The sequence below is a fragment of the Scyliorhinus torazame genome, chromosome 3 (assembly GCF_047496885.1).
Source record: "Scyliorhinus torazame isolate Kashiwa2021f chromosome 3, sScyTor2.1, whole genome shotgun sequence".
Lineage (NCBI taxonomy): Eukaryota > Metazoa > Chordata > Chondrichthyes > Carcharhiniformes > Scyliorhinidae > Scyliorhinus > Scyliorhinus torazame.
Window position 1 is genome coordinate 218,237,515 of NC_092709.1, and position 12,816 is coordinate 218,250,330.

Here is a 12,816-nt window from a genome sequence, read left to right on the forward strand (position 1 = left end):
GCTTTTCACAGTAACCTCATTGCAATGTTCATGTAAGACTACTTGTGACACTAATAAAGATTATTATTATAAATAGCTGGTTTGGGGAAGTGGTCCCTGTGTAGTGAACGAGACAGGGGTTAGGGTAACTAACCTTTTGGCAAACATAAGTGGGATTAGAAGGCGTGCCCTCTAGACCTCACAGGAAGCTTTGGATTTCCCTTGCTCCCTGTTTCCCAATTGTTTCCACAGCTCCACTGACTGGACAGTTGGAACAATTCCCACAAATCGCCAGCTGTGGCCTCCTGCTATTTAATTCCTGCTTCCGTCTGCTAGCCGGATGGTGGATTTGGCCGGGTTAGGGCAGAAGAGTGAAAAATGTTCTGGATATCAGACCCAGTCATTACAGGTATATTGGCCAACCTCCATGTAATTTAGGACTTTTGTGTGCTATACTTAATCTCCTTTCAAAATTATGATCGACAACACTTTTCAGATGAGCGAGAGTAGCCTGATATAGGGGCTGTTTAGCACAGGGCTAAATCGCTGTCTTTGAAAGCAGACCATGGCAGGCCAGCAGCACGGTTCGATTCCCGTAACAGCCTCCCCGAACAGGCGCCGGAATGTGGCGACTAGGGGTTTTCACAGTAACTTCATTTGAAGCCTACTTGTGACAATAAGCGATTTTCATTTTTCAAGAGGTAATTAGTCAGGTTGGATTTGTCCTGCTTTTTGTGTACAGGACATAGCTGAGGAATTTTCCACATTGCCAAGGTTGTAGCTCTACTGGAACAATTTGGCTAAGGGTGTGGCTAGTTCTGGAGCACACATCTTCAGTATTATTGCCAGAATGTTGTCAGTGCCAATAGCACTTGTAGTATCCATTTATTACTTGGAGTGATTCAAATTGGCTGAAGACAGGCATCTGTGATGTTAGAGGCCTCAGGAGGAGGCCAAGATAGATTATCCACTCAGCACTTCTGGCTGAAGTTTGTCGCAAATGTTTCAGCCTTGCCTGATGTGCTGGGCTCTCCAGCTTTGAGAATGGGGATATTTGTTGAGCCTTCTCCTTCAGTGAGTTGCTTAATTATCCACCACTATTCACAATTCGATGGTGGGACTGCAGAGCTTAGTTGGATCTAACCTTTCGGTTGTTGGATCGCAAAGCTTTGTCTATCATTTGCTGGTTATGCTGGTTCGCATGCAAGTCATTCTGTTCTGTAGCTTCATCAGGTTGATGTCGTGTTAAGCACAGTAAGATAACATGGGCTGCAACTGGATGCAGCTTTACTTGAGAGATACTTCACACCTTGAAGTTAGTTCAATATGATTTATTGAACCTGTCACACAGTTAGCTCAATCCTCTGTGAGTTCGACTCTCTGTTAACCTGGTGTGATTAATCTGTCTGACTGAACCAGACTAGCTCTTAGCCACGTGCTGTAGTAGTGATATGATATGTACACCCTGACTCACACTGTAGATGTCCCCAGTGGAAAGAGGCGGAGTGAGTGCCTCATGCCTTTTATAGTGGGAAACCACCCCCAAGTGTTCTGCCTGCTGATTGGTTATGTCCTGTTCTCTGTATTCATTAGCTGCCTGTTTGTATCTCATTATGTGCATGTCTGCATATCATGACAGTTGACACCTCATTTTTAAGTATCCCTGGTGCCTTTCCTGGCATCCTCATCTTCCCTCTTTATAGAGCCAAGGTTGATCCCCCGGCCTGATGGTATTAGCAGAGTGGGGGATATGTTGGGACATAAGGTTATAGATTGTGGTTGAGTACAATCCTGCTGCCGCTGATGGCCCATAGTGCCTTATCGATGCCAAGATCTGAGTTGCTCGATCTGTTCAAAATCTATCCCATTTAGCACTGTGGTAGTGCCACATGACACGATAGAGAGTATCCATAATGTGAAGATGGTCTTCGTCTCCACAAGGACTGTGCGGTGGACATTCCTACCGATACTATCATGGACAGATGCATCTGTGACAGGTAGATTGGGGAGCATGAGGTCAGGTGGATCTTTCCCTCTTGTTGGTTCCCTCACTACCTGCCACAGACCCAGTCCAGCAGCTGTGTCCATTAGAACTCTGCTAGCTCAGTCAGTAATGGTTCTACTGAGCCACTCTTGGTGACAGACATTGAAGTCCCCCAGCCAGGATACATTCTGTGCCCTAGTCACCCTCAGTACTTCCTCCAAGTGGTGTTCAACATGGTTACTCATACATCAGCTGAGGGGGATATAATTGGTAATCAACAGGAGGTTTTCCTGCCCACGTTTGATCTGATGCCATGAGACTTCATGGGGCCCACAGTCAATGTTGAGAACTCCTAGGTCAACTCACTTCCAACTGTCTACCACTGTGCCGCCCACCACCTCTGGTGGGTCTGCCCTGATGGTGAGGCAGGACACATGCAGGAATGGTGATAGTGGTGTCTGGGACATTGTCTGTCAGGTCTTATTCCGTGAGTATGACTACATCCGGCTGTTGCTTGACTAGTCTGTGGGACAGCTCTCGCAATTTTGGCACAAGCCTTCAGATGTTAATGTTGAGGACTTTGCAGGGTTGACAGGACTGAGTTTGCCATTGTCGTTTCCAGTGCCGGTTGATCCGGGGTCATCGTCTGGTTTTTATTTTTGCAGACTTTGTAGCAGTTTGATACAATTTGAGAATAAGCCACATTGCTGTGGGTCTGAAGTTACACGTCGCCAGACCAGGTAAGGATGGCAGATTTCCTTCCCTAAAGGGCATTAGTAAACCACTAATTTTCATGGTCACTATCACGGAGACTCGCTTTTAATTCCAGATTTATTTAATTGAATTTCGGTTTTGCCAACTGATGCGGTGGGATTGGAACCTGTGTCCCAAGAGCATTACCCTGGAGGCTTTTGCATTAACAGTCTGGTGACATTACCACTATGTCACCGCCTTACAATAAGAAAGAGAAGATAGCAATGAATAGGAAATAAAGCCTTGCTTCCAGCATGCAATTAAAAGGGAATATATAAAAAAGCGTTCTGAGCTTCCTAACTACTCAAAATGCTCATAAATGAATTGGTATTTTTGTAATAATACCAAATAATTTCACATCAACGAAAACAAAAACTCGCATTTATATAATGACCTCAATATAATAAAGTCTTTTCACAGGAGCACTATCAAAATTTTTTTATACTAATAGACGTGGTTAGTTAATGAATATTTGAGAGATAAACAGCATTCCAAAAGAACCAAACTAATTAAGTAGAGGGGTCAAGACATGGCAGATGGATATTACTGCAAATAGATATACGGTCATGCATTTTGGAACAGGAAATTAAACTCATGTGCATATTGTTAAAAATTAATTTAAACATTAGATAACAACCATCAGCTACTTCTAGTCAAAGGACCACAGTTGTGTGTATGTGTGTTTTGCGTCTGTGTGTTTTGTGTGTTTAAAGCTCAGGAGACCTGAGAAGGTAAATCCAAACGGTGATTTTTTTAGTCAAAAGAAAAGGCTGCAACACGACATACAGCATAAAGGTCCCGACCGGGTATGGCGGTCCCAAACCGGGAGGGCTTTTACGAGGTGATCCTATGAGCGCCAGCTGATGGAACTCCGCTCATTAGCAGGGGCGCTTGTATTCCACGAGCACCCTGGGGAGATCAATAAGTTTGTCGCTGACCATATTGTCCTCCAAAAATATTGAGGATTCTGTATCCATATCTGATGCGGAGTCTTCCATCTCCTGCAGAGCTGGGCCCAGGTCCCTGGAGAGTTATGTTCCTTGACTAACTGATGGTTGGTAAGTGAGGCGGGGTGGGGTGGGGGTGGGGGTCGAGGGACCGATTCATCTGGCGGGCTACCTCTGGAGTGGGCTCCATGATCTTGAGGTGGTCCACATGCTTGCATACGCTCTGTTCTCTGGCCTTGACCGTATAGGTGATTGGCCCTGTTTTCTCTAGTATGGTCCCCGATATCCACTGGGCGCCATTCCCAAAATTCCAAACATAGACTGCATCCCGTGGTTTGAATCCTCTGTCCTGTGGTGATCTTCCGGTGGTAACGGTAGTTCTTTTGGAGGCCTTGTTTGTTTTCCATCTTCTCGCCAAGTTTGGAAATGTCAAACTTAGACTGGTAGGGAGCTGTTGACCCGTCCGTAGCTCCGCCATTGCTACCCCGGTTGTAAATTGTGGTGTGATTCGATAATTAAATAAAAAATGTACCAGTTTTATTTCAACTGATTAAGTAGTTTGTTTTTTCATGCCCCGCTTAAAGATTTGCACTGCTCACTCAGCCAGACAGTTTGAAGAAGGGTGATATGGGGCGGTTCGAATGTGCTTCACCCCATAAGTTTGCATAAACTCCTGAAATTCTTCACTTGTGAATGGAGTTATTATTATCAATGAACAGCCCCTCTGGAATCCTGTGAGTGTTGAAAGATTTGCATAGCTTCTCTATGACGACTTGTGAAGTAGTGGAAGGCATCCGGTGTGCATCCATCGACTTTGAGTGGGCATCGATCAGAAGCAGAAACGTTGACCCCAGGAAGGGACTGGCATGCAAATGCACCCTAGGTTCGAGCGAGGCTGATGGAGGGAACTTCTGATGGTCTTGGCAATCGGCACATGCTGTACCAACTGCTCCATGTTGCCATCAAGTTCTGGCCACCACACATAGCTCCTGGCATTTTCATTTTGCAAACCCCCAGGACGTCAACTGTGCAGGCCCTGCATGATGGTTTTCCAGCCTTGCCTCAGGACAACAACATGGGCTCCCCACAGGAGGATGCCCTTCTCTACGCTGAACTCCTGTTGCTTTGTTGTGAAGGCTCGCAACTCTTCCGGATGTTCCCCTCGCAGTTCCCAATGTAGGATGATGTGGCACAGTTTTGTCAACGTGGAATCCTTTTGGTCCCTGTACGAATTTGTGAGGCTGTGACCGATAATGTGTTTATGCAATTTCTCTTGCTTCCGGCCAATGAGGTCGCGGGAGGGGGCCCCAATACCCAGTGGGTTTCTTGATGTGTGCCTGACAGGACACCGGGGCCTGCCCCCAGGTGTCCATCTCCATGGTGTTGCTTACATGTGGCCTGTTGCCATATAAGGTAACAGTAGAAATTCTAGGTGACGGAAAGTCTGGCTCGATCTGGGCTGCGGACAATAGAACTGTGCATTTCAACGGGGTACGATGATCTCCTGCTGGGTCTCAGTAGAGTGCGATGATTTTTGATGTGTCATTGATAGAACAGGCCCTGACATGTTCTGGCTCCTTGTCTGTTGGTTTTGTATTTGACTTTGGTCAAGTCTGAATTCCAGCAGCCTACCTGAGGTTTGACTGCAGTATGATTTTAAAATGCCCAATTCTTTAATTTAGGATATCCAATTTTAATCAGGCCTAAATCTAGGCCTTGCTAGGCTACCACACTGACAACAGCAATGCTCATCACTGGATCCTGGCCGATGCTATTGGTGGTTTCATTTTATCCTCTTTGAAAAGACAAAATGGATGATTTTCAAAAAATTATCTGTGATTATCGAAAAATCCCATCCATAGATGTATTGATGAAACGTTTTGACTGCAAAAATCACGCCCCATCCTTCCTTTTCAATTTGAACGTAACAACGCTCAGCGTCTGTGGTAGTATGAATTAGGGGTCATGTGGGACTGTGAAGCCGTGATGTCATTGGCTGACAGATCCCGGGTCCTGGTTGGACGTTGACTTCTAGCTCCGCCCTGAAGGCGGAGTATAAGTACCTGGAGTCCTCCCCCGCAGGCAGTCTACTACTGAACTGCGGGGGAACAGTCACGCTTAATAAAGCCTCATCGACTTCACTCTATTCGTCTCTCGGAGTCTTTGTGCGCTACAGCGTCCACCAGAGTTCTTGATGCGAAGGCTGTCGGCCGCTCTATCCCATCATCCCACCTATGGGACGACACTGCCCCAATACCATTTGGGAAGGCATTACCTGTGAGGATTATTGGTTTTGACTGGTCATAATGTGTCAGTAGTCTGGAGGATAGTAGCTGGCGCTTTATTCTGGCAAATGCTTCTTCTTGTGGCGCCTTCCATGCCCATTTTTGGTGCTTCTTTAGAAGCGTGTGCAGAGGCACAGTATGGTAGCCAGGCTCGAAATAAATTTTCCCGAATAATTGACGAGCCTTAGGAACAACCTTACTGTGTTGTGCTCTCGGGTGTTGAGGCCACTTGATGGCTTGGACTTTCTCCTCTACTGGGTGCAACCCGTCTTTGTCAACCTGGTATCCCAAGTGTAAAACTTCTGTTGACTGAAAGACGCATTTGCCTCTCTTCAGGCAGATGCCTACTTCTAAGAATTGATGAAGGACTTCTAGATTGTCCAGGTGTTCTTTCTCAGTGGCTCCTCTAATGAGTACATCATCCACGTAGACAGCCACCGTGGGGAGCCCTTGAAGAATGTCTTCAATTACCCGCTGGAAAATTGCGCATGTTGATGACACCCTGAATGGGAGCTGGGTGCACTCATGCAATCCCTTGTGGGTATGAATGGTGATGTGTTTTTTGGATGCTGTGTCAAACTCTAGCTGGAGATACGCATGGCTCATGTCCAGCTTCGTTAAAGAATGGCCCCCAGCCAACTGTGTATAGCTCTTCCACGCGTGGCATGGGGTATGTGCCCAATCAGGAGGCCTTGTTGACTGTCATTTTATACTCGCCACATTTGTCCAGCTTCTGCACCGAGATCACTGGGGCTGCACACTCAGCGAATTGGACTGAGTGGATAATCCCCAAATGCTGCAGCTGGCTTAGTTGTTGTCCACCTCTGAAAGCAGGGTGTATGGGACTTGATGGGCCCTAAAATATTTGGGTTGGGCATCTGGATTTATGTAAATTTTAGCCGTGGCCCGCTTTATCTTCGTCAGGCCTTCCTGGAAGACTGCTGGGTATTTTCGCAGGATCTCATACAATCTGCCTGTCCCCACTCTAAAGATTAGTTGCCAACTCAGGCAGAGTCTCTGTAACCAGTTGCGGCCCAGAAGGCTGGGTCTTGGTCTCTGCACCACTACCAGGGATAGTTGACTGACTGTTGTTCATGGGTAACCGGGGTCACAATAGTCACAATAATTGTCAATGGTTCCCCGTTATAGGTCGCCAGTCAGGCCTTAGTGTCCTTTAGACTCAAATGCTGGATCACCAAACGGAGTTTCCGGAATGTTTGTTGTCCGATGACCAACACAACTGCTCCCGTATTGTTTCCCATATCCGAGGAGTGGCGATTCACTGGGACGGTTATCTTAATTGAGGCTACTTTAGGTGTTGGAATGCAGTTTAGTTGCATACAAACATCCTCATCGCGCTGGGTAATATGTAGAACCCTGGCATGGGGTGTTTGCGTTACCCGACCAGAGCAACTCGTTCGCTGTTGATTCTGGTGCGTCCAAGGTTCCTGCAACCATAAGTGCAGCACAGCAGTGAGTCCTCTTCCTTGTCCACAGGGAAGATGTATTTTCGGGCTGTGGTGGTTCTTGGCCAACTAGTCTGACCACGGCATTGCTCAGGTGCAACTGGGCCCTGTCGGCCGTACTCTTGGGGGGGTGTCACTCGTCGGAATTGGCGGGTGGCCAGTGCTGTGTACATCGTAACCCATGGAACCCTGGAGTTCCTGGACCCCTTTTTCCATGCTTAACAGGAAAGTGATAGTGCTATGGTCCTTTTTAGATCCAGGGCCGCTTCTGCCAATAATTCCAATGGGACGTCATGTATTAATGCCACACACTAGGCGATCTCTCAACATCTCAGGGAGAGATGGGCTACAGTCACATTCCTCAGCCAGTTTTCAAGGCGCGTCAGGAATTCCGTAAGCAGCTCTCCCTGTTGAACCGGTATCGTTGTACAATCACTGATGGTTTAGGGTTGTAACGATAAGCTACATGAATTTTGAGTCTGGGGCTGTCAGGTAGGTGAGGCTTTTGATTATACTGAAAGTTGTCAGGTGCGTTTACGTCTCTCTCATTCACAGAATCGTCTGACCTTCCCTTTCTGTCTGAAATGATCTGTTCTCCAATTCTCCTTCCTCTGCTTAACACATGAGACATACAGGTACAAACCTGTTTTGATATCCTTTGGGCTAATTAGGTTGGCTCGTCAAAACCATTGCATCAAAGTCACTTTCCCACCTACAAGTTTGCAAAAAAAATCAAAATTGTTTCTTAAAAGCTCATGGACTGGATTTTCACTTTCAAGGAGGGTAGTTGGGAAATTTCCCAGCTCAGCGCACCTGCCTCAGAAGAAAGTGCCCGCAAAGATGGGATTTTTATTACAGGGGCAGGCTTCAGTCTGGCCAGCTAACCTTGGAAAGAGTTCAGAGGCAGCCACGTACAGGGGCTGCCGGGTGTTAGGGCGCATTGTGAATCAGGCCAGCTTCTGTGTTTTGTTACCCCGTCTCTATTATTTAAAATATATATCTTTTTATTAAGCTTTTGTCATTTGGAGGACTTTGGGTCTGTGGAGGTCTCTGGGTCTGGACTCATTGGAATTTAGAAGGATGAGGGAGGGATCTTATTGAAACTTACAGGATACTGAGAGGCCTAAATACAGTGGACGTGGAGAGGATGTTTCCACTAGTAGGAAAAAGTAGAACACGAGGGCACAGCCTCCGACTGAAGGGACAAACCTTTAAAACTGAGATATGGAGGAATTTCTTCAGCCAGAGGGTGGTGAACCTGTGGAACTCTTTACCACAGAAGGCTGTGAAGGCCAAATGACCGGGTGTCTTTCAGACAGAGAGAGATAGGTTCTTGATTGATAAGGGGATCAGGGGTTATGGGGAGAAGGCAGGAGAATGGTGATGTGAAATATATCAGCCATAATTGAATGGCGGAGCAGACTCGATGGGCTGAATGGCCTAATTCTGCTCCTATATCTTATGGTCATTTTATACAAAAAGACAAACAACAACACTGCCTGTAAACCCCAAAAAAGAAACTAATCTATGCAACCCCCACCCTCAAACAGAACACCCCCATGTACTCCCTCACCCCCCATTGACTCCCTCAGCTCCTCAACCCCCCTCTCGCAGCTAACAGTGACCATTGCCTTGAAATATAGTATAAACGGTTGCCATCTTCGGTAGAACCATTCAGTTGGCCCCTTCACAGTGTATTTGACCTTCTTAAGATGCAAAAACGCCATTAAATCCCCTAGCCACACTGAGGCACTAGATGGCATCATTAACCTGCAACTCAATAGGGTTCACCTCCGAGCAACCAATGAGACGAAGGCAAGGACATCTGCCCCTGCAACCGTCCGCAGCTCCGGCGAGTCCGAAACCCCAAATAAAGCCAGTAAAGGACAGGTCTCCAGCTCAATCTTCAGGATCGCCGATATGGTGCTAAAAAAGGAGACGCAAAATCCACCAGCTTGTGATAGGACCAGAGTATGTGTGCCTGGTTAGCGGGCTCCCTCAAGCAGGGCTTGCACCTATCCTCAACCTCCATAAAGTAACAACTCATTCTGGTTTTAGTGAGGTGCGCCCGAAACACTAACTTGAGCTGGATCAGGCTCAGCCTTGCGTATGATGGTGTGGAGTTCACCAAATGGCCTCACGCCAGCTAGCGTGAGCTGGAGCCCTGTCCTTTACTGGCTTTATTTGGGGTTTCGGACTCGCCGGAGCGGCGGACGGGTGCAGGGGCAGATGTCCTTGCCTTCGCCTCGTTGGTTGCTCGGAGGTGAACCCTGCTGAGTTGCGGGTTAATGACGCCATCTAGCACCTCGGCGTGGCTAGGGGACTTAATGGAGTTTTTGCATCTGAAGAAGGTCAAATACTCTATGGTGGCACTACCGGGAATGCCAGGAACATCCGTCTAACAAAATTTCATACCTGGAGGTGCCTAAATGAGTTTGAGCCCGAATTTCTCTTTCAATTCTTCCAGGCTGCCAAACCACCCCTCCGAGAATAAATCACACACTCTCTCCAGCCCCTTCCCCCATCCACACCCCTCACGTACCATCTAACCTTGCCGGCACTGACCCCAGCTTGATATGTTGATGGAGTTGCCTCCATATTTTTAAACTGGAGACAAGAACCGGGTTTGAGGAGTACTTTGCTGGAGCAAATGGGAGAGACGCCATCACCAGTGCCCCCAAAGTGGACTCTCTACACGACCCAGACTCCATCTGCACCCAGATAGACCCCGGGTCTCCACACCATCCCAACACTTTCTCTGCGTTGGCAGCCCAGTAATAAAATATCAGATTTGGCAGTGCAAGACCCCCTAACTGTCTCTCCCTCTGTAGGACACCCGTTCGAATCCTTGGGGTTTTTCCCACCCATATGAAGCCTGATATAAGCCGCGCAACCACCCGGAAAAATGACTTGGGTAGAAATACCGGAAGACACTGAAATAGGAACAGGAATATTGGCAAAATGTTCATCTTGATGGATTGAACACTTCTCACTAGGCTGGTGTAATTCAATTAACAGAATCCTGCCTAATTTTGAGCCACCAGATACCGAAAACTAGTCCTGGCAGGGTGAAAGTTAGCCCCCCCCCCCGACGGGCCTCAAAGTGCTGACCAGAAAATACTCGCTCTTCTCTAAATTTAACTTGTATCCAGATAAGGGGCTGGATTCTCCGCCGGTGGGAGTCTCCGTTTTGCCGGCAGCACGGGGGTTTCCCGACGGCGTGGGGCTGCCCCACAATGGGAAACCCCATTGACCAGTCAGCGTATTGGAGAATCCCCCGGCAGGGTGAAATAGAAATGTGGCACGGCGGGGCGGAGAATCCAGCCCTCAGAGTCAAAGCTCTTCAGTATACTCATTATGTCTCACATAGCTGGCCCTGCATTCTTCACATATAGCAAAAGATCATCTGCATATAGGGGCACTCTTTGTTCCATTCCACCCCTAACTATCGTGCTCCACCAGTTTGAAACCTTCAGGGCAATGGCTCAATGGCTAAAGCGAACAGAAGGGAAGACATGTGGTACCCCTTTTCGTCCCCCTGCGCAACCGAAAAGACCCTGAACTCATGGTGTTGGTACAAATGCTGGCGGACTCAGCGTCATACAACAAAGGCACCCATGACACCAACCTAGAGCTAAGCCCAAACCTCTCCAAAACCACAATGAGGTACCTGCACCCGACCTCATCAAACCCTTTTTCTGCATCTAACGACACAATTATCTCAGGTCCGGCCCAGCTACTGGGATGAGAGCCACATTCATCCCCCTGCGCAACCGAAAAGACCCTGAACTCATGGTGTTGGTACAAATGCTGGCGGACTCAGCGTCATACAACAAAGGCACCCATGACACCAACCTAGAGCTAAGCCCAAACCTCTCCAAAACCACAATGAGGTACCTGCACCCGACCTCATCAAACCCTTTTTCTGCATCTAACGACACAATTATCTCAGGTCCGGCCCAGCTACTGGGATGAGAGCCACATTCAGCAGTCGCCTCACATTGGACAACAATTTTTGGCCTTTTACAAATCCTGTCTAGTCCTCCCAACTCCCTCTGGGAGACAGGGTTCCAGCCTCCGTGATACAACCTTAGCCAATAGCTTTACGTCTACATTAAGCAATGAAGTCGGGCGATACGACCCACATTCTGTGTGATTCTAACCCTTTTTCGGGTGAAGGGAGATGGAAGCCTGCCGAAGTGTCTCAGGGAAGGAACCACGTTCCAAAGAGTCAGTAAACATCCCCATCAATAACGGAACCAGCTGGTCAGCAAACTTCTTGCAAAATTCCACCGGGAACTCATCCTGCCCCAGTGCCTTCCTCGTCTGCATCTGTCTCTCCTCCAGACCAAATGGTGCTTCCAGCCCTTCCAGCAATTCCCCCTCCCCTCCACCCTGCCATTTCCGGCTCATCCTTTTGCGGTTCCGACCTACAAGGTCTCTCGTATATGGCTCGAAATGCCGGGATCGATACCAGCCTACGCCTTGAATCTCTAACCTGGATGATCTCCCTAGAAGCCACTTGCCACTTTGGCGGGTGAGGCAAGAGATGGTTGACCTTCTCCTCATACTCATACATCACTCCTTCAAACATCTCAGCTGGCGCACCGCCCTATCCGTATGTAGGTCAAACCGCATTTGCAGCTTTTTCCTGCACATCAAGAGTTCCCAATTTTCCAAATTAAAAAAAGGTCTTCATTTACTGCAGGCCGATAAGTGTCAACCATCCGGACCCTTTAAAGTATCACTAGCTGAAACCACAGGCACTTGAAATCATTTTATATTTTAGAAATAAATTTTGCGCAATTGACAGAAGAGCTCAGAGATCCAGAATTCTCAAAATAGCAATGTTTTCTCTTGAACTCAGATGTTTCAACAGTCTAATAGATGTCTAGATTCTGAGCAAACCTTGTTATATAGTCTTGGGGGTTATGAAGGGCCATGGAGAATATAGCTTGAAGCAGGGGTTATGAGGGACCAAGGGTGGGAGGGATGAGGTGGAATGAAGGCATGGATAAGAGCATTCGAACTTACCTTTCAAGCCAGACCATGGTTCATGAAACCTCTGGGGTGCTATGAGCCACAAGTCCTTTAAAAGCTGTCCCAACTTCATGGTCTGAATTTCATGCTCTCCCATTAGTGGGGAATGGGGAGGGGGAAGGGGGGGGGGTGTGCGAATAGAAAGAATGGGTTTCCCACTGGGGTCTTTCCCTTGCCCCGGTTGAGGTCAGTAAGTGGCCAATTAACAACCGCTTAAAGATCATTTCCTGCCCAGCCTCAACTTTTAGGCTGGGTGAAGGATTTCCCAGGTGTGGGGAAAGCCTGAAAACAATTAGGTTTAGGCCTCACTTGGGAAGCAAGCAGTGGGTGCGGGTAGGGGTTGACTCCCTATTTACCCCTCC